This window comes from Pristiophorus japonicus, chromosome 10, assembly GCF_044704955.1.
Source record: "Pristiophorus japonicus isolate sPriJap1 chromosome 10, sPriJap1.hap1, whole genome shotgun sequence".
In the NCBI taxonomy this organism is placed as follows: domain Eukaryota; kingdom Metazoa; phylum Chordata; class Chondrichthyes; family Pristiophoridae; genus Pristiophorus; species Pristiophorus japonicus.
In genome coordinates this window covers 182,079,572-182,099,093 of record NC_091986.1, presented here as the reverse complement: position 1 = coordinate 182,099,093, position 19,522 = coordinate 182,079,572, and the positions used below count along the sequence as shown (strand labels likewise).

At 44.4% G+C, this 19,522-nt stretch overlaps 1 pseudogene; it reads left to right on the top strand.

Annotated features, from left to right (window-relative positions):
* Window positions 1–6,715: 6,715 nt before the first annotated feature.
* LOC139275420 (U2 spliceosomal RNA) lies at window positions 6,716–6,953 on the top strand (annotated as a pseudogene).
* Window positions 6,954–19,522: the final 12,569 nt, after the last annotated feature.

Here is a 19,522-nt window from a genome sequence, read left to right as displayed (position 1 = left end):
AATGTATCACAATCGCGTTTGCCCTAATGGTTTGTGGTTTTCATTCAACACGGACATGTAAAATGCCACTGTGCTCAACACTACTCGTACAGACAACCGGCTGTTACTTATGGCCAGATGGGAAGGTTTCCAAAGCGCGCACATTGTATCGAACACTGCGATCTTTCCGCGTATCCTGCTCCTGAATATTTATATAAATAATGAGCACGTCCAAGTAAGGTATTGTTTTCATTATTTTACGAACTGTTTACCACATCCCTCGCCTTTGACTATTTGACACGGTATTACAGAACTGGATGTTGATACTACCCACGAATCATTTCCCAAACAATTGTTCAGGGCTCTACGGATCCTTTCCCATCGTTATTGTCACCGGAGTGAGTATGACGGGCCCCAATTACTCAATCATCTCCATTCTGGTCGCGATTGACGGTGTCACCGTAAGTAGCCATTATCAGTGCAGTATTGTCCTGAGTGTCTATCGGAAATAATGATAGTAGCAACACTCCGTGCAAGGAAAGCCTAGAGGGAACTCTGAACTGCACCACATACCTAACACCACAGCCTGGCCCGGGGCTACGGCAGCTGGAGGCTCCTCCTTCGTATCACTTGCACTCAGTGAGCGAGCGCAAGACAACAACAATAAAGGCATGGCTACATAAAACACAATTCGAGATGAACGTCATGCAAATAATTATTTATGGTTCCGGTTGCAATTTCTTTTTTTTTTAACCCTTTCCTGGCCCAACGTGTTGAGGCTTGCAGCTTTTTAACTTCTTTTTGTTTGACGCCGGGTTTTTAGCGGTAAATTAATCCAATATCCCACCCCAGCAATTCCTGCCTCAAAGCCGTTGGATACTTCTAAGGCATAATCTCGTAATCAACATTACTTGTAAAGTTTCAAAATGTCTGCTGCATCTTCCCCTCCAAAGAAAATATCACAATCACAGACAAGTAGTTGATTTACCTTACATAGTTTTTGCAGGCCATTGGGACCAACAGGTCTATGCTGGTGGTGTCAAATCCGTGCCCATCTTTCCCGCTATTCTCTTTCCCACAATTCCATGTTTGAATCCAGTTTCCTTTGTGACTGTGACAAAGGAAAACTATCCCTCCTGGCCCTTCTTGATTTGTCTGCAGCCTTTGACACGGTTGACCATTCTATCCTTCACCAATGCATCTCCATCGTCGTTCATCTAGATTGGATTTCATTTGCCTGGTTTAATTCTTATCTAATCGTAAGCAGAAAATCACCTGCAACAGCTTCTCGTCCCACCCCTGCATCGTTACTTCTGGTGTTCCCCAAGGATCTAACCTTGGCCCCCTCCTATTTCTCATCTACATGTTGACCCTTGGGCGACATTATCCGAAAACACAGCGTCAGTTTCCACATGTATGCTGATGACAACCAACCACACCTCACTACCACTTCTCTCGACACCAGACTGCTTGTCCGACAATTGAATATTGGGAAGACCGAAGTCATTGCTTTTGGTCCCCGCCACAAATTTTGTTCACTAGCCACTGACTCCATCCCTCTCCCCAACTTCTGTCTGAGACTAAACCATGGTGTCATATTTGACCCTGAAATGAGCTTTCGACCACATATCCACAGCATAACTAAGATTGCCTATTTCCACCTCCATACATCGCCCGTCTCTACCCTTGCCTCAGCTCATCCTCTGCTAATGCTCTCATCCATGCCTTTGTTACCTCTAGACTTGACTATTCCAATGCACTCCTGGCTGGCCTCCCACATTCTACCCTATGTAAACTAGAGGTGATCCAAAACTTGGCTGCCCGTGTCCTAACTCGCACCAAGTCCCGCTCACCTATCATCTCTGTGCTTGCTGACCTACATTGGCTTCCGGTTAAGCAGCGCCTCCATTTCAAAATTCACATCCTTATTTTCAAATCCCTCCATGGCCTCGCTCCCTCCCCATCTCTGTAATCTCCAGCCCCACGACCCCGCGAGATGTCTGCACTCCTCTAATTCTGCCCTCTTGAGCATCCCTGATTATTATCGCTCAACCATTGGTGGTAGTGCCTTCTGTTGCCTAGGCCCCAAGCTCTGGAACTTCCTGCCTAAACCTTTCCACCTCTCTACCTCTCCTTCTTCAAGACACTCCTTAAAACCTACCTCTTTGACCAAGCATTTGGTCACTTGCGCTAATTTCTACTTATGTGGCTCAGTGTCAATTTTTTAATCTCATAATACCCTTGTGAAGTGTCTTGGGACGTTTTGCTACGTTAAAGGTGCTATATAAATACAAGTTGTTGTATATGCTCCACACCAACCATCTTTCACCTTACTTCATCTCACCCCATCGATGTACCTTTCTATCCCTTTCCCCCTTAAGTACCATTTTTGTCCTTTCGTGCCTCTGTGAAGTGCCTTGGACTGTTTTTCTACATTAAAGGCGCTATTTAAAAGAAAATTGTTGTGACTGATCTCTTTCAGCAGAAGGAGGTGGTAATAGGATGCTGAAAAAATAAAACCTGACGTCGATCTAAGACTCACAAAGATCAAAGTAATATATTTGATAAACAGTGGTGTAATCCTAGAATGACGTAATATCAGGTACAGCGATTTCCAGGACTACCGGCAAGGAATTTCATTTAGTTGCAAGTCTCTTACCGCCCATTTGTCGTCGGCGTAACCTTTGTCATACAGTTAACGCCAAGAATTAGTTGAACTGCTCGCCCATATATTTTTTTTAAATTATGATGTCATCAGTCGTGCACCGCCCAGAAGACTGTTTGTAATGGAAACTAATGCCCAAATACTGCCCAGAATATCGGCGAGCGTTACTTTCGGCATCTCGCCCATATACCGCCCAAATGATCGCTTGCCTAAAAAGACGCTCAAAAAAAGCTGCACTCACCCATTTTGTAATTTGGAGGACTTTTCATAAAAGGCTGCTTCAAGTTCATGGGAGCTTTGAAGTAATTTGTGAGTGCTTTTAAGGTGGTTTTAAAATCTCTTTGACAACCATCTAATTATATTGTGGTGAATTTTGATTTTTTATTGAGGTTTTTAGAGAACAATTTAATTTTGAATACATATAAATAGAGCATTTAGTAATAGTAATGGGGTCTGTAATTTCTCAGCCAGTATTGATGACGACTCATATGCTGCAGACTAGAGATGGGAGAAGGTTCATTGAGCACCTCTTCAATCAAAGAGGTGGCAGACTGCTGAGGAGGAGGAGACCTTACAACCAACGCACTTACAGGGGTAAGCGGTCATACCTGGACTTGTCTGATAACACGTGCCTTAGGAGGCTGCGCTTCTGAAAGGAGGTCATCAGTGAGATATGCCAGCTCATTAAGGGAGCACCATCAGGACCATACTGCTGATTGAGGTCAAGGTTACTGCAGCACTTTCCTTCTATGCATCGGGCTCCTTTCAGGCCTCAGCTGGTGACATTTGCGGTATCTCTCAGCACGCCACACATTGCTGCATTCGACAGGTGACTGAAGCCCTTGACGCACACAGGATGGACTTTATAAGCTTCCCTATAGCTAGGGAGGCACAGACTGAGAAGGCTTTGGATTTCTCGAGAATAACAAACTTCCCAAGGTGCAGGGAGCAATAGACTGTATGCCCATCGCCCTTCGAGCACCTTTACAGGATGCAGAGGTGTTTCGGAACCGAAAGGGATTCCACTCCCTGAATTTGCAGCTCGTTGTCGACCACAAGCAAATAATTATGGCAATAAATGCAAATTTTCCAGGGAGCATCCATGATGCGCACATCTTGCATGAGAGCACTGTCTCTGACCTGTTTAAGAGTCAGCCACAAGGTCACAGTTGGATACTGGGGGATAAAGGATATGGCCTTGCCAGCTGGCTCATGACCCTCCTGCATAAGATCCAGACGGAAGCTGAGAAGCACTGCAACGAAAGCCACATAGCCACCCGCAATATCGTCGAAAAGACAATTGGAGTGCTTAAACAGCGCTTCAGATGCCTGGACCACTCAGGAGGTGACTTACAATACCACCCTCAGCAGGTCACTCAGTTTATTGTGGTGTGCTGCATGTTGCATAACTTAGCTATCAGGAGGAGACAAGAATTGCCAGATGAGACTGTCGGTTCACCTCGAGAGAGGAGGACGAGGACCTCGGGCAGGACAATCAGGCTGGCGTTGAAACCATGCCCCCACCCCACCCTAGACCGCAGGAAAAGCCCCGTGGTAGTTACGCAGCTGCAAGACTGTTGCATCAGCAGCTCATAAATGAATGCTTTGCGTTACGTTGGTGACAGTTACAATTGTGTTACGTTTGCCTTTCCTGGCCTGGCCTCGCAATTGTTTGCAAACTTTGTATATGCTTAACGTTTCTGCTATTGGAGGACACTGCACAACACTTAAGTTAAATAAATGCCAGGGTCACATGAGAATACTTACGCTATGCAGTCATATGTACGAGGAGCAACACTACTGCTATAAACTTAAGTATCAATGACAGACGTCACATATAATTAACATCATGATAGTACAGAATCTGCATTGCATTACAATGATATTTCATGATCCCATCATTAATTACATAACATTACATCAATCATATGTTGTACTGAAATGGCATTAAATTACTTTAAATCACCAATGGTTTATACATTACTCACGTGGCACAAGACCAGGTTCAGCACCACCACGGGTGGCCGACCAATTGTAGACCCCCGCTAAGGCCAACGCCCAGTGTTCAAGATCCATCAATGGGGTGATATCTGCCAGTCCTCCCCCAGTACGCCTCTGTTCCACCCTATTCTTCAAAAGTTTCTTCTGCAAAGATGACAAGAGCATGGCATAAGATCATTGCCTAGGTACTATTACAGATATGACAGATATCAGATTATTATTATTACTATTACACAACACAACACACAGCAGAACACACAGACAATCCTCAATTAGTCATCACCCATGCTATTCATCGTTAACGTTATATGCTAATACATTTTGTATGCAATTGAATGCATGGTTATATCTATGGTCTGAGAATAACTTTAATAAGATTGAGCAATTCATTGAACATAGCCTTTGTCAGCCGTGGCTCAGTTGGTAGCACCCTCACTTCTGAGTCAGAATCATAGAATGGTTATAGCACAGAAGGCGGCCATTTGGCTCATCGAGCCTGCGCCAGCTCTATGCAAGAGCACCTCAGCTAGTTGCACGCCCCCGCCCTTTCCCCATAGCCCTGCAATTTATTTTCTTTCAGGTACTTATCCAACTCCCTTTTTGAAAGCAGTGATTGAGTCTGCCTCCACCACCCTTTCAGGCAGTGCATTTCAGATCCTAACCATTCGTGTAAAGAAGTTTTTTCTTATGTCGCCTTTGGTTCTTTTGCCAATCACCTTAAATCTGTGTCCTCTGGTTCTCGACCCTTCTGCCAATGGGAAAAGTTTCTCTCTACTCTGTAAAGACCCCTCATGATTTTGAACACCTCTATCAAATCTCCTGTTAATCTTCTCTGCTCCAAGGAGAACAACCACAGCTTCTCCAGTCTATCAACGTAACTGAAGTCCCTTATCCCTGGAATCATTTTCGTAAATCTTTTCTGCACACTCTCTATGGCCTTCACAGTTTTAACAGTTTGTTGTGGGTTCAAGTCCTACTTCAGAGACTTGAGCATGAAAATCTAGGCTGACAATCCAGTGCAGTGCTGAGAAAGTGGACGTAAAAGATTCCATGGCACTATTTTGAAGAAGAGCAGGGGAGTTATCCCCGATGTCCTCAACCAACACCACTAAAATCAGATTATCTAGTCATTATCACATTGCTGTTTGTGGGAGCTTGCTGTGCACAAATTGGCTGCCGCGTTTCCTTCATTACAACAGTGACTACACTTCAAAAGTACTTAATTGACCGTAAAGCACTTTGGACCTTCAGTTCTCATGAAAGGTGCTACATAAATGCAAGTCTTTTTTTGTTGCAAGATCACAAGATGATTACCATTATTGGGCCCATCTGAATTCATCAGAGAGATCCTAAGATTTCCCCATTGTAGCATCCAATTATTTCTTAAATGTTTCCAGGGTTTTCGCTTCCATTAGTCTATCTAGATTAGTCTATCTAGTAGTCTATGTCATATGTTGATCATTCTATGTGAAGAAAAAAATCTTGATATCTGTACTAAAATTATCCTTTATTGATTTGAGCTTGTGTCCCTTCTATTCCTGCAGTTTAATTTAAAGTAATATTTTGAGGTAACTTTTTCTATGGCCTTAACAATCTAATGCTTCTCTGTAAGGTTAATTCTTAGATGTCTCCCTTTTAGGCTGAAAACCCCAACTTGTTCCAATGTTTGCTCATAACACAACCCCCTAACAATAGGGATTAGCCTCATGGCTCACCTCTGCACTGCTACCTGTGCTCGGATGTCTTTCCAATTTCTTGGATGCAGTATTCAAATTGTGGTTTGACCTGAATATTATAAAGTTTGATCACTACCTCCTTGGACTTGTATCTTGCAGTTTTGGCTATGTGGTTCAACATCTTATTGACTTTGCTGATAACTACTCTGTTTTGGTTGAAATATTTAGCTTTGAGTCCACTAAGATTCCTAGGTCTCTTTTAGCTTCACACTTAGCTGTTTCAACACCATTCACAGACTATTGTGATTATGTATCCCTCCTATATGCAGCACTTTATACTTCTTTGCATTAAACTTCATCTGTTCTGCTGACTTACATATCTTGTTCCATATATCTCGCTTCTCGGCCTTTTGGCTAAGGTCATGCGTAACTGACCTGACAGGGGAGTAACCATGACCCCAAAGTGGTTCTCCCTGGATCAGGAAGGTGGTTCTCCTATGCTTTTTGGAAATAGGAGGTGGGTGGGGTGAATTGACCCATCCACCTCCACGGAGGTGTGTGGGGGGCCTGACCCATCCACCTCCATGGCACGAACCTGGTATTGCAGTACTTCCAGGAACGGTGCAGTGGCTCTCGGCCTTTTGGCTAAGAGCATTGGCGCAGAGTGATCCTTGATGTGTGCAAGGTGACCTCTGGCGTTTGTGATTTGACAAAGAATTGGAAAGATTGGCTACGAATAAAAAAAAAAAATCTGTCAGCCTTGGCTCAGTGGTTGTACTTTTGCCTTTGAGTTAGAAGGTCATGGGCTCAAGCTCCAATTGAGATTTGAGCACATAAACTAGGCTGATACTTCAGTGGAGTACTGCGGGAATGCTGCACTGCCAGAGGTGCTGTCTTTTGGATAAGATATTAAACCGAGGCCCCGTCTGCTCTCTCAGGTGGACGTAAAAGATCCCAAGGCACTATTCAAAATTGTGCAGGAGAATTCTCCTGGCATCCTGCCAACAGTTATCACTTAACTAATATTATTAAAACAGATTATCTGGTAATTGACCTCATTGCTGTTTGAGGGACCATGCTGTGCGCTGATAGACAGCTGCATTTCCCAACATTACTAAAGTGACTACACTTCTGGAGTACAGTACTTCATTGGCTGTAAATTGCTTTAGGAAGACCTGAAAGGTGCTATTTAATTACAAGTTAATTCTCTAATTCATTGAGTAATCTATGAGTTGCCTATTGTGATTCTACTGCCCCTCCTATTTTGATATAATCTGCAAATTTGACCACTTTACATTGAGTTTTTGAATCCAGGTCATTTCATCATCACCATCATAGGCAGTCCCTCGACTTGCTTCCACTCTAAAAGTGAGTTCTCAGGTGACTGTACAGTCCAGTAAGGGAATTACAATTTCTGTCACAGGTGGGACAGACAGTCGTTGAAGGAAAGAGTGGGTGGGGAGTCTGGTTTGCCGCATGGTCCTTCCGCTGCCTGCGTTTGATTTCTGCATGCTCTCGGCGACGAAACTCGAGGTGCTCAGCGCCCTCCCGGATGCTCTTCCTCCATTTAGGGTGGTCTTTGGCCAGGGATTCCCAGACATCGGTGGGGATGTTTCACTTTATCTAGGAAGCTTTGAGGGTGTCCTCGAAACGTTTCCTCTGCCCACCTGGGGCTCGCTTGCCGTGTAGGAGTTCCAAGTAGAACTTGTTTTGGGAGTCTTGTGTCGGGCATGCAGACAATGTGATTTATTTATGCAAATTATAAACAGTAATGGCCCTAACAACCAAGCCCCGAGGAACCCGGCTCAGCACTTATCCTTACTGTGACATAACTCCTCTAATGAGTACTTAGTGTTTCCCAATTTCAGCTAGTTTCTCATCCATTCCCAGGGGTTTCCCTGAATCCCCACAGCTTTGAGTTTAATTAACAGCCTTTGGTTTGAAGTCAGGCTACGGTATGTCATTTTGGAAGGCAGGCTATGGTATGTCATGGAGCTTTCCACAGTCCACTTGGGTTGTCACTTCTCAAGAAAGGTCAGGAAGGATGCTTTACTTCTGAATCTGGTTGACTGCTGTTTATAAAATTGTTATTGTACAGATGATCCTCACATTTACTTCTAATTATAGATTCCATTATTTACATGGAATGAAAGTATAGTTGCCAGTGTTTGTTTTTCACCCTTTTTGAATATTATTGTACACAAATTCAAATAATAAAAAAATTGGGTTACTATTTTAGAATTACACCCTATCACAGGAGCCTCTCTATCCAACAGGAATGTGGCGCAAAGGTTTTTATTGTCATTATTATCTAATCATTTTAGTTGAAGGATTGGCAATGCTTCTCCAATCCTGAAGGTATAATTACAAGATGTTTAAACTCTCCTTTACAATGACTCCTTTTAATTTGTAGTATGTCACTAGATTGATTGCAGGCAACCTTTAGGAAATGTGCCATGATTTAATGCAGCTGAAAGTGTAAATCAAGGCTTTTACATTTGCCTGGAAAGTCCTTTATCTAGAAGTTGGGATAACGTTAAAACCTTCTTTAGTTAGACGGTATCTGTGGGATGGAGGCACAATCACCAATCAGTAAACTTTATAAAACTTTCAGGAAAACATTTGCAAAACTTTGAATTTGCTCTCCTCATATCAAATACTGGAGCTCTGATCACATTTGGGCCCCGTTGTCCATTACTAGTGTAAATACAAACTTGCTTTTGTGCACTTTTTTGGAGGACGAGCTGAGTATTTTGTATTAATTTCATTCTCACCAGCATATTTTTACAATAACTTTAGTAGGAAACCATTTTAACTATTACAGAACCAACATGACACTATTAAATTATTTATTTTAGCACAAAAGTGTTCTGCTGTCACTATGTTGCCCCTCACAGGGGTGCAATGGAAGGTATAGCAACTTTGGCCAGAATTTTCCCATAAAGAACGGTGGGTTTGGAGCACGGGTGTTGAAATGATAATCCCGACCTGATTCCGCCTCCAACCCGCCCACTTCTGGTTTCCCTGGAGTCGGGATGGGGGGGCAGGTGACCAATCTGCTCGCATAGGGTGTTACCTCAATTTAAATATTGTAATGAGGCTGGAAGCCTCTATTCTCCCCATCATTTTGAATTTAACTGTCTGTGAACGGGTTTCACACAATTCCTGAAACCCAGCAGTTAAACCGATCAGGGACTGCTGCATCCAGGAGGTAAGTGGCTTTATACCTCCCTCCTGGATCCAGGGTTGCTACCTAACCCACCCCCTGTGATCGAAAACTCCCTCCACAAGGCCTTTGATCGCATTCCCAGATCTCCCCTCCCCTCTACGATGATGATGAGGCCAGACACAGTCTGGTGACCAGCTCCGATCATCTGCCTCCCCCCCCAACGACCCCTGCTTGCCTGACGATCCCCGACCACCCCCCATCACCTGCCGATACTGCAACCCCACCCCATCCTGGATCCTCTCTTTCCCCTTCCCTGATTGGCAACTACTTCCTGATTGCTCTCCCTACTCCCGATTGGCGACCCCCTTTCGAATCCCCGCTCCCGATTGCCGGACCCCTCCCGATCGCTGACCTCTCCGATTGCTGACCCCCCTTCCTGCCGATCCAATCCACTGATTGGAAAGAGGTGTCTCTAGTAGCTTTTGAATCTTGCAGACAATCACTCAGGGCTTCAGTGATCTGATTGCTGCCATTCAGTCAGCTCTCCTGCTAATCAGTTGCGAATCAAAGCCAATGGTCAGTACTAGTGGCATGGTAAGATCACTGTCCCATTTTATTTCTCAAGAAAGCACCAACATGTGTCCCCTCCAGCCAGCCCCCTCATTTTCCTGCACATGTGTTGCAAAGGACGTATGGCAAGTCTGATCTTGTGGCGGCACAAAAGATACAACCTGCAGCAGATCCATCTCAGGACTTAGCTGTCCTGAGATGAGGACCACTTACCCAAGAGACTCATTTTGAAGCAGACCAACCAGGTACTTCAAGTATTGCTGCCACTCAGGTTGCACCTAGGAGAAGTAGTACATTAGGGATACAAGGTTGAACAGCACACAGTTGCACCATGGGGAAACACGGTGGTGCAATTGTGTGCTGTTCAACCTTGTAAAGAAAGGCACAATTTTTAGGTTCACAGTAAAAAATCATGGTAAATGGGTTTGGCTATGGGTGGGGAGTTAAATCAGGTAAAAATGTGAGTGCTCAAACCCACCAGCTTCCATGTTTAAGTCGGGCACGTTAGCCTTTTGTGCAACCCACTGAGGAGCGTCAGGTTGTCTATTAGCATATGGTAATCATTCAATTGGATATTTCAACACTTAAGTTTAACGTCGCATCCACAAGTTTCCTGCAACTCACCATTGATAGAAAGGTGAGAACACAATGGCAATTGAGAGGGCTGATTAAAACTCATGGAAATACTGCAATAAATACTCAGTATTCACAGCTACATTCTTACCTTTTAATGGGAAAGAGATTGTTCACAGCACTTTTACTAAGAGTTTACTTTCTACACTTTGGTGGTTTTCAGAATCACGTCAAGATGGGTGGCCCCTTGGCTGTCTTAGATTGGACCTCGGACGAGGAGCAATATGACCAGCCGCAGCAGCAACCTGCTGTTAACAGAACTGCAGCTGGACATCAGAGAGGGACCAGCAGCAGCCTGCTGTTGAGAGACCTGCACCTGGGCATCAGATAGGGGAGCAGTCAAGGGGTGGAGCTTGCAGGAGGCACTACAGGATGTACAGGCAGAGGCTGAGTTTCCTTCACATGCAGAACAACAGTGATTCAGGAGGCTCGGGTTGTTGCGTCAGGTGGTGGCAGACCTCTGCAGTTCTTAGAAGAAAACCTGGTGGCCACGCATTACCAGTGGCCACGAAAGTAACTGCCGCCCTCGACCTTTTTGCGCGGATCCTTCCAGGGCTCAGCTGGAGACATATCCAGGATCTCCCAGTCGGCGGCCCAAAAATGCATAAGAGAGGTTGTTTGCCAGAGCCGGCAATTATGTGAACTTTGTCTGCGATGACGCCAGTCCAAATGAGTGGGCGCTCAGGGTTGCACCTCTGGCAGGCTTCCCACAGGTGCAGGGTGTCATCAACTGCACGCACATGGCAATCTGTACACCCCTAGGTCAATCAGGAGTATTAGTCAACTGCAAGCACTTCTACTCCATCAATGTGCAGCTGGTGTGCAATCACTAAAAGATATTTCTGCAAGTGTGCACACAATTCCTAGAGAGCTGCCGTGATGCTTCCGTCCTGCGGCAGTTCAAGCTCCCTGACCTCTTTGGGCCTACAAGCACCATTAAGGGCTGGCTGCTATGAGACAATGGATACCCACTTCAAACTTGGCCAATGACACCTGTCAGAAACCCAAGCAATGAAGCCCACCAGCGCTGCAAAAGCCTGCAATGAATGCCATATGACCACCATATGTGTGTTATCGAACAAGCCATCGGCATGCTGAAGATGTGCTTCAGGGGCCTAGACAGATCTGGAGGCACCCTTCACTAAGCACCGGCCAGGGTTTCCGGAATGGTTGTGGTGTGCTGTGCTCTGCACAACATTGTACAGCAGCGAGATTTGGACCTGCAGGAGGAACAAGGCACAATGCGCAGAGTGTCTGCAAACGATTTTGAGGAGGAGGAAGGTGATGAGGGCAATGCAGCAACAGCTGCTCGCATTTCTGCCAGGGATGCTCTTATTAATGCAAGGTTCATTTAGGTTGCATCAGTGGACCGATGTCAGAAGCACAGTCAGTCTTCTTGCCTTCCCTCCGCCATTGCCACTGACACAAAGCAGTCCTGCATACATCCAACAACCCCTTGCACATCCCCACATTGGTTCCCATCATTTCATGTCTTTTCTATTCATCAGCAAGCAAGTTAAAATATGACTTTCCACCCGGCAACCAAGAATGGGCAAGACAGGAAAGTGGTGCAAACTAATAAAATTTATGTGATTCTACTAAAGAATGGAAACTTCACAGCATAACATCTTCTCATACACCCATGTGCTTACCCTTGTGCAAATACAAAGCTTTACTTTTCCTTTTTCTACTGTTCCTACGTGATGCAACCCCTGTGGCTTAAGCAGAGGTAGAGGCAGGCTGCTCAGATTCCTGCTGTGACTGGAGATGCTCTTGGCTGACAACCTTTGGATTTTGGAGCCTGTGAAGACTGCTCCATCTGCACATGTGCAGGGTCAGACTCGGTCATGTGGGTTACTGACTGGGGCGGGCAACAGGTGAGAAATGGAAGAGCTTTGAGTGGTCCCAATTCCATGTCCCCTTTTGCCACCATCCCTCCCATGGGCTAGCCACACTTCACTGCTACCACTCTCCTGGAGAGCAGCTTAGTGCAGATCAGTACAGCACTTCAAGGGTAAAGTTAAGGTATCTGTCATCCTATTTAAGGCAGACATGTTGGCATCTAGAGTGTGCATGGCCGTGATCAAGAATTACAGGGACTCATTCCATTTCTGTGTTTGATGCTCCACAGAGTTGGTCACTCTATCCATGCAAGGTGACATTGTCACAATGCCCAGCGACGACATCCCACTCATGCTTGAGGCGGACTATTCCATTCTATCTATAATCATGGTCAGTTTTCTTGGAAGGCCTGTCACTATATTGCACGTTCTCTGCTGATCCTCAATGATTTTCCTTTTCATCGATGGCACCCGGGGTACAGCATCTGAGAGGACTATGCCCTCCGATGCAGACTCCACATGACACCAGTGTCTGCTCTTGCTATTTGTGAAGTGAAAACCCAACTATCTATCAAACTGGTGCCACTGAAGTGCAAGTATCTGAGCTGGTGCACAGAATGCATGAGTCCTGTAATGGTGCACCCTCAGAAGGAATCAGCTCCTCTGAGGATTCATCGTCTGCGAAGTCTATGGACTCCTGCTGAACTCCTGTGTGAAGGCCCTGTCGGAGATAAAAAGATATGAATTAGTACTGGCAAGATGCCACAGATCTCCAGCGCTTCTTCCTCTACAGTTGTCAACAGTGTGAACGTGGAGGCCCACCTGCAGTTCTCTCCCTGTCCCCTTTGTTTTGCACTGTTTTCTCCTTCAACGGGGAAAAGAACAGACCTATGAGTGACTATTATGGCATGCGTCACCCGATGAATGGAGTGCATTTGGTGAGGATGACTATCCAGGAGAGGCCTCAAATTGCATAAGAATGAGGGTGAGTGGCAGTAATGGATGGATAGATGGGTCGTGAGGAAGTGCATAGAAAGCAAAGGATGGGTGCACTTGCAAGGTAAGTAGGTTTGAGGAGTGGTGTGTTGGCGTAGGCTTGACAAGGCAGAGTGAGGAGGGAGAGTGATGTGCACAACAGGATGTAGGCGAATGTGCTGCAGTACTTGTCTTTCCTGACCTGCTTAGGTCATTAAAGCGTTTCCTGTACGGAATCTAGGAGCGTGGCACAGTGCCCCAGCTGCTTACACCCCAGGCCAACTCCAGCCACGTCTTCGTTGTGGCAGCAGCAAGTTTCTTTTTCCCATTGCTGGGGAGGTTTATCTCTCTCCGGCTCCTCACTGGCCCCTGTGCAGCCTTTGACCTCCCTGAATCCGTTCTCACAGTTCGCCTTTTCTTGCTTCGAACTCCCAACTCCTTCAGTTGGCCCTTTAAATACTGGATTTGAGATCACGCCCTGCGGGTTCTCATTGTGTCCACTGCTGCACAATCAGTGCCAAATCCAGAAGTAAAATGTTAATGAGGTGGTTGCATTAAAATGCCACTGACAGGCATGTTGAATCTACTACAGGGCTTCCCATGCAATAGCAGAACCCCTACCCCTGTTCCCACTGCATTTCCCGGTTATCAGTGCCATTGTTTTGGGTTCATGTGGGAAGTAGTTTTGATGAAGCCACTAGAATGGGAGCCATTTGAGTTTATGTCATGGGGAAGTATCAGTACAGTGTGGTTGGAAAGGGGGATATGATGACCGGAGAGTTCCTGCAGTGGACACAATAGGTAGTTAAGGAAAGATATCCTGCATAAGATGTGCACACCCATGTCTTGCAGCTGGCAACTGGTTATCTTCTGCATTCCCTTCATGCTACTACTGCCTTTGGGTACCATAGTTGTGAAGTATACAGCACACTACTATAATCCCTAACACCCTAGCCAGGCTGTATTGTACAGCATCGCTTCACCAACTCTGCCCTGAATTGCCATATACAAAAAAATAATCTACTCAACATTTATTCTGGTGAGTGAATGGACCTCATTGTCACAGCGATCTGATGTGGTCCTGGAAAGAGCACAGGTGTTATCCAACTTGTTTAAAGATCAAGGCCAACTTCTACAAAGAGCCACTCAGACACTAGACTTCATGGCGGATGGACAGCCTATAAAAAAGCTGCCAGGAAAACGAGCATTAACTTGTATTATTTGGTGCTGCTAGTCACAAATGAGCTGCACAATGAGTGAGTGGAAGCTTTTTGATCCTGTGGAGATAGTCAATGAATAATCAGGTGGGTTCAATCAATGATGCTTACAGCCGCTGCAAAAACTCTCATATGTGCCTTTGTTCCTTTCAGATTCTACATTTTCAATTCCTTTTACATAGGCCTCCCAAGCTCCAACCTACATAAACTCCCACTCAATCATATCTCTTCCATCTGCATCTCATCCCACACAAAATGTTGTGCATCTATCACCTAACTGACTTACACTGGATGCCTATCCCACATCGCCTCAAGTTCAAAATCTTCAGTCTTGTTTTCAAATAGCTCCATACCTTCACTCCTTTTTATCTTTGTAACCTCATCCTGCTCTACATCCTTACCTTTCTTCCATCTTCCTCACTGCCCACATCTTCCTAACTACTTTCAACCCAGTACCCTCAGCCTCTGTCTTGGGAAAAGACTTTTCTCAAAATCACATTCTCTAATTCCTAACTCCTCTACCGACTGTTACCCTGCTCAACAACTTCCTCATCCCATTTGACACCCCTGTCACCAATAAACTGCCCACAATCTTGCATCCCCTCCATTCTCTCGATATGGTTACACCATCACCCTATCAAGTCTGAGGGCTGTAGACTTGAGTGCACCTGGCACATGACTGGTCCAGCCATTTATTATCAGATCTGGCTTGACTATAATGTTTATCTCTCTATGGCCATAAAATTCATACTATTGCAGGATAACCCTGTAAAAGAAGGAACATCCCAGAGTTCTCTCCTCAACAGCAGATCACCTTCTCTGACTCCTTTACATCCCCTCCGCTCCGCCTCCTTCACCCTTGTCCTCAACACTAAATGCAAGGAACTTCGACATTTTCATCTTCACAATTGAGACCATCCATACAGCTGCTTCAGCTGCAATCTCTCCTCCTATGTCCCTGACACACTCCCAGCCTCACCCAAACCCCCCTTATCTATAGTTTCTCCCCATCATTATCTCCAAGGCTTATATCTTTGTGAAAGAAAATATAAAAACTTGCATTCATATAGCACCTTTCATATCTTTAAATGCACCTGAGAACTTCACAATGAATGATGTACTTTTGAAGTGTAGTCACTGTAGTAATGTAGGCAAAGACGGCAGAGCTACAACTCACAATCAGCAAATGAGACAAGCATTTTGGTTTGTTTTGGTGGTGTTGATTGGGAGATAAATATTGGCCAGAACACTGGGTGAATTCTGCTGCTCTTCTTTACAATTAAAAGAAACACAATTAAAAAATATTAGATTAATAAATATTGAAGCCATAATTACAGAGTTTAGAGATGATACACCCAGATGTGCTGAACTTTTGCTTATTCATATTTAACTTATACAGCTAAGTGATGCTCGCCTATGATGACTAGTATGGAAGGTGGCGTGTAATTCTGTAGTAAGCGCCTTGGTTGTTATACTATGTTAAAGGCTCTATATAAATGAAAGTTGTTGTTGCATTGCTGGCATATACAAATCTACCTCTGACTTCAAGAAAAGTCCACAACCAGAAAGTTCAAGATGCAACTATAACAACATGCACTAGGAGAATACAAGGGAACCAAAATTCCTGGGTACATTATAATCTTAAACCATAAAGTTATTTTCTATATCCATGCAATAAAACATGCCATGTAATAATGAACACTAATAGGTTAATAACTGGAAATGATCTATGTGACCTTTGTTAATGAGTGCACGTCGGCAGTAAACATTGAAAAATGACATACAAAATGACACCAACAGTATAAGCCATGTCTCAACAGCCCCGAGCAACTAAGTCAAGAAAGGTTAACAATGGCATTGCCTGCTCAGTATATATGCATTAAAATTCTCTTTCCTACCTGGAAGAGTCCACTTGGAAACCAAGACTGCCTGGCAAGTGAAAGTGCTTCAACATCATTGATAGCAAGTTTAGAATTGAATGCTACACTTACAAAATATGTATCCTGGAGTCTCAGGCTGAAAGGTTTCGGCATTTCTTGTCTGAACCATATTCAAGCCCCTCTTCCCACACAAAGCTGGAGGTTGCTGGTTCGAGTTCCAGGGCAGCTGTCATTGTTCAGTTATGTTTTTTCCTTTCTCAGTTGGATTGCTGGATTGGGTGGGGGGGGAGGTGGCGACCGGAGTGAAGGGGGGAATTTTGTCTTTTCCTCTCCACCCAGCCCTCCCACTTGGCTGCCTGCTGGCTGTGGAGAAGTCTGCAAGCCAGAGCATTTCCAACCTTCTAGACTCAGGGTTGTGTGTGTACTAGGCCCATGCAGCAGAGCCTGGTCTCCAATCATCTTGGGTCCCCTTGCCACTGGACCAAGACCTTGCTCTGTCAAGTTCGTGTGGTAGCTGGTGTGCATAGCCACCCCACCTTAAAAGAATTCACGCACAGGCATCTTCCATCCTCTAAAATAAAGTTCGGGACCCGGAACACCAGGACCCTCATGTACAACTCCATTTAGAACTCATATTGGTGCGGAAGCAAGTCATCCTTAACTTCAGGGGACTGCCTAATAGAGAGAGAAGAATTTATTAAAACAATTTGTTAAAGGAAAGAAGAAAATCATGGCCTCCAGAATAATTTACATGAAATACTGAGCAACAAAATGGGTCGTAATAACCTCAAAAATGTGACCATATTTTAAAAATCAGAAAGCATGTGTTTCTTTTATCAATGTGTATGTGAGAGCATTTTAGTAGTTAAAATCACTGTTACAGTTTGAAGTTTTCCGAATGACTTTTTCCCTTGTTTCTTCAGGGATGTGTATGCTTAAGCCATTAAATAAGACTTGACAGCTCAATAACTCAAAAAGTTTATTTAGATTTAAACAAATGTCAGAAGTGATTTGTACTATCAATGAAATTCATTTAGAGTATTCATATCTGTACAGAAAATCAATTTCTAAGAATTAAAATACTGTAGATCTTATACTAATAAGCATTTTATATATTTAGATGATTTCCATAAGTTTGTTTCTAGTGGCTCAGTGGGTAGCACCCATGCCTCTGAGTCAGAAGATCGTGGGTTCAAGTCCTACTCCAGAGACTCGAGCACAAAAATCTAGGCTGACACTCCAGTGTAGTACTGAGGGAGTGCTGCACTGTCGGAAGTGCTGTCTTTGGATGAGCCATTAAACTGAAACTATGTCTGCTCTCTCAGGTGGACGTAAAAGATCCCATGTCGCTATTTCGAAGAACAGCAGGGGAGTTATCCCTGCTGTTCAGGCCAATATTGATCCCTCAACAACATCACAAAAAAAAATAGTTATCTGGTCATTATCACATTGTTGTTTGTGGCAGCTTGTTGTGCGTAACTTGATTGCCATGGTTTCCACATCACAACACTCCAAAAGTACTTCATTAGCTGTGAAGAGCTTTGGGACGTCTTGAGGTTGTGAAAGGCGTTATATAAATGCAAGTCTTTTGTTCTTTCTTTCTATTAACACATTATATACAAAATATATTTTCAAGTCTTTAGTATCAAAGTTATTTGAAGTTTTCATAGTATTTCTGCCTTTGTATTTTGAAAATAACTTGAAACACAATACAACAGATCTCAGCTCTGTCTTCTGTTTTCATTTTTTGTACCTCAGCCACATTTCTGTTTTCTAGTTTCACAGACAAAAAGCTTGTGTTTGGATCTTTCTAACCCATGCCAGAGTAACATAATTCAAATTATCTGGCACCAAGAATGTTTTGTGTTTGCTTACTTGAAAAAAAACTTCTACATATATGGCTGTAAAACTACATATATGTGGATTTAATTTATATAACTAGTGACACCTCACTGTAACCAATGGGGTGCCACAAGGATCAGTGCTTGTGCCTCAGCTGTTTGCAATCTAATGACTTAGATGAAGGGACCAAGTGATTGTATCCAAGTTTGCTGATGATACAAAGCTCGAGCTATAGATAGGTTAAGTGAGTGGGCAATAAGGTGGCAGATGGAATATACTGTGGGGAAATGTGAGATCATTCACTTTGTAGGAAGAATAGAAAAACAGAATATTTTTAAATGGTGAGATACTATTAAATGTTGGAGTTCAGAGAGATTTAGGTGCCCTAGTGCAGGAAACATAGAAAGTTAGCATGCAGGTACAGCAAGCAATTAGGAAGGCAAATGGCACGTTGGCCTTTATTGCACTAGAGTACTACAAATGAACAGGGCTTTGCTAAAACCACACTTGGAGTACTGTACACAGTTTTGAAAACCTAATTTGAGAAAGGACATACATGCCTTAGAGGCGTGGTGCAATGAAGGTTCACTGGATTGATCACTGGGATTAGAGGGTTGTCCTATGTGGAGAGATTTAGTAGATTGAGCCTATAATCTCTGGAGTTTAGAAGAATGAGAGGTGATCTCATTGAAACATAAGATTCTGAGGGGGATTGATAGGGTAGATGCTGAGAGATTGTTTCCCCTGGCTGGAGAGTCGAGAATTAGGGGAGATAGGGCCTGAACTTGGTCGACTCTAAGGCCCGCCCATTTCTCAGCGGTCCCCAGGCAGCACCTACCTTTTGGCCACCCGCTGCCGCTGGGGCCAGTCGGGAACAAGTTTCACCGCGGTTGTGTCGGCAGCAGCAGGCGACGGGAATGGGCGTCAGCAAGCGACAGTGGGAGTCGGCGGGCGGCGGCAGCAGTGGGCGATAGGTGCAGGCCTCTCGATTCGGAATACTTTGGAGGCTGTGCACCGTGCATGCGCGAGACTTGGGGAATTTTTTGGGGGATTTCCATTTGCCAGCTGACATCA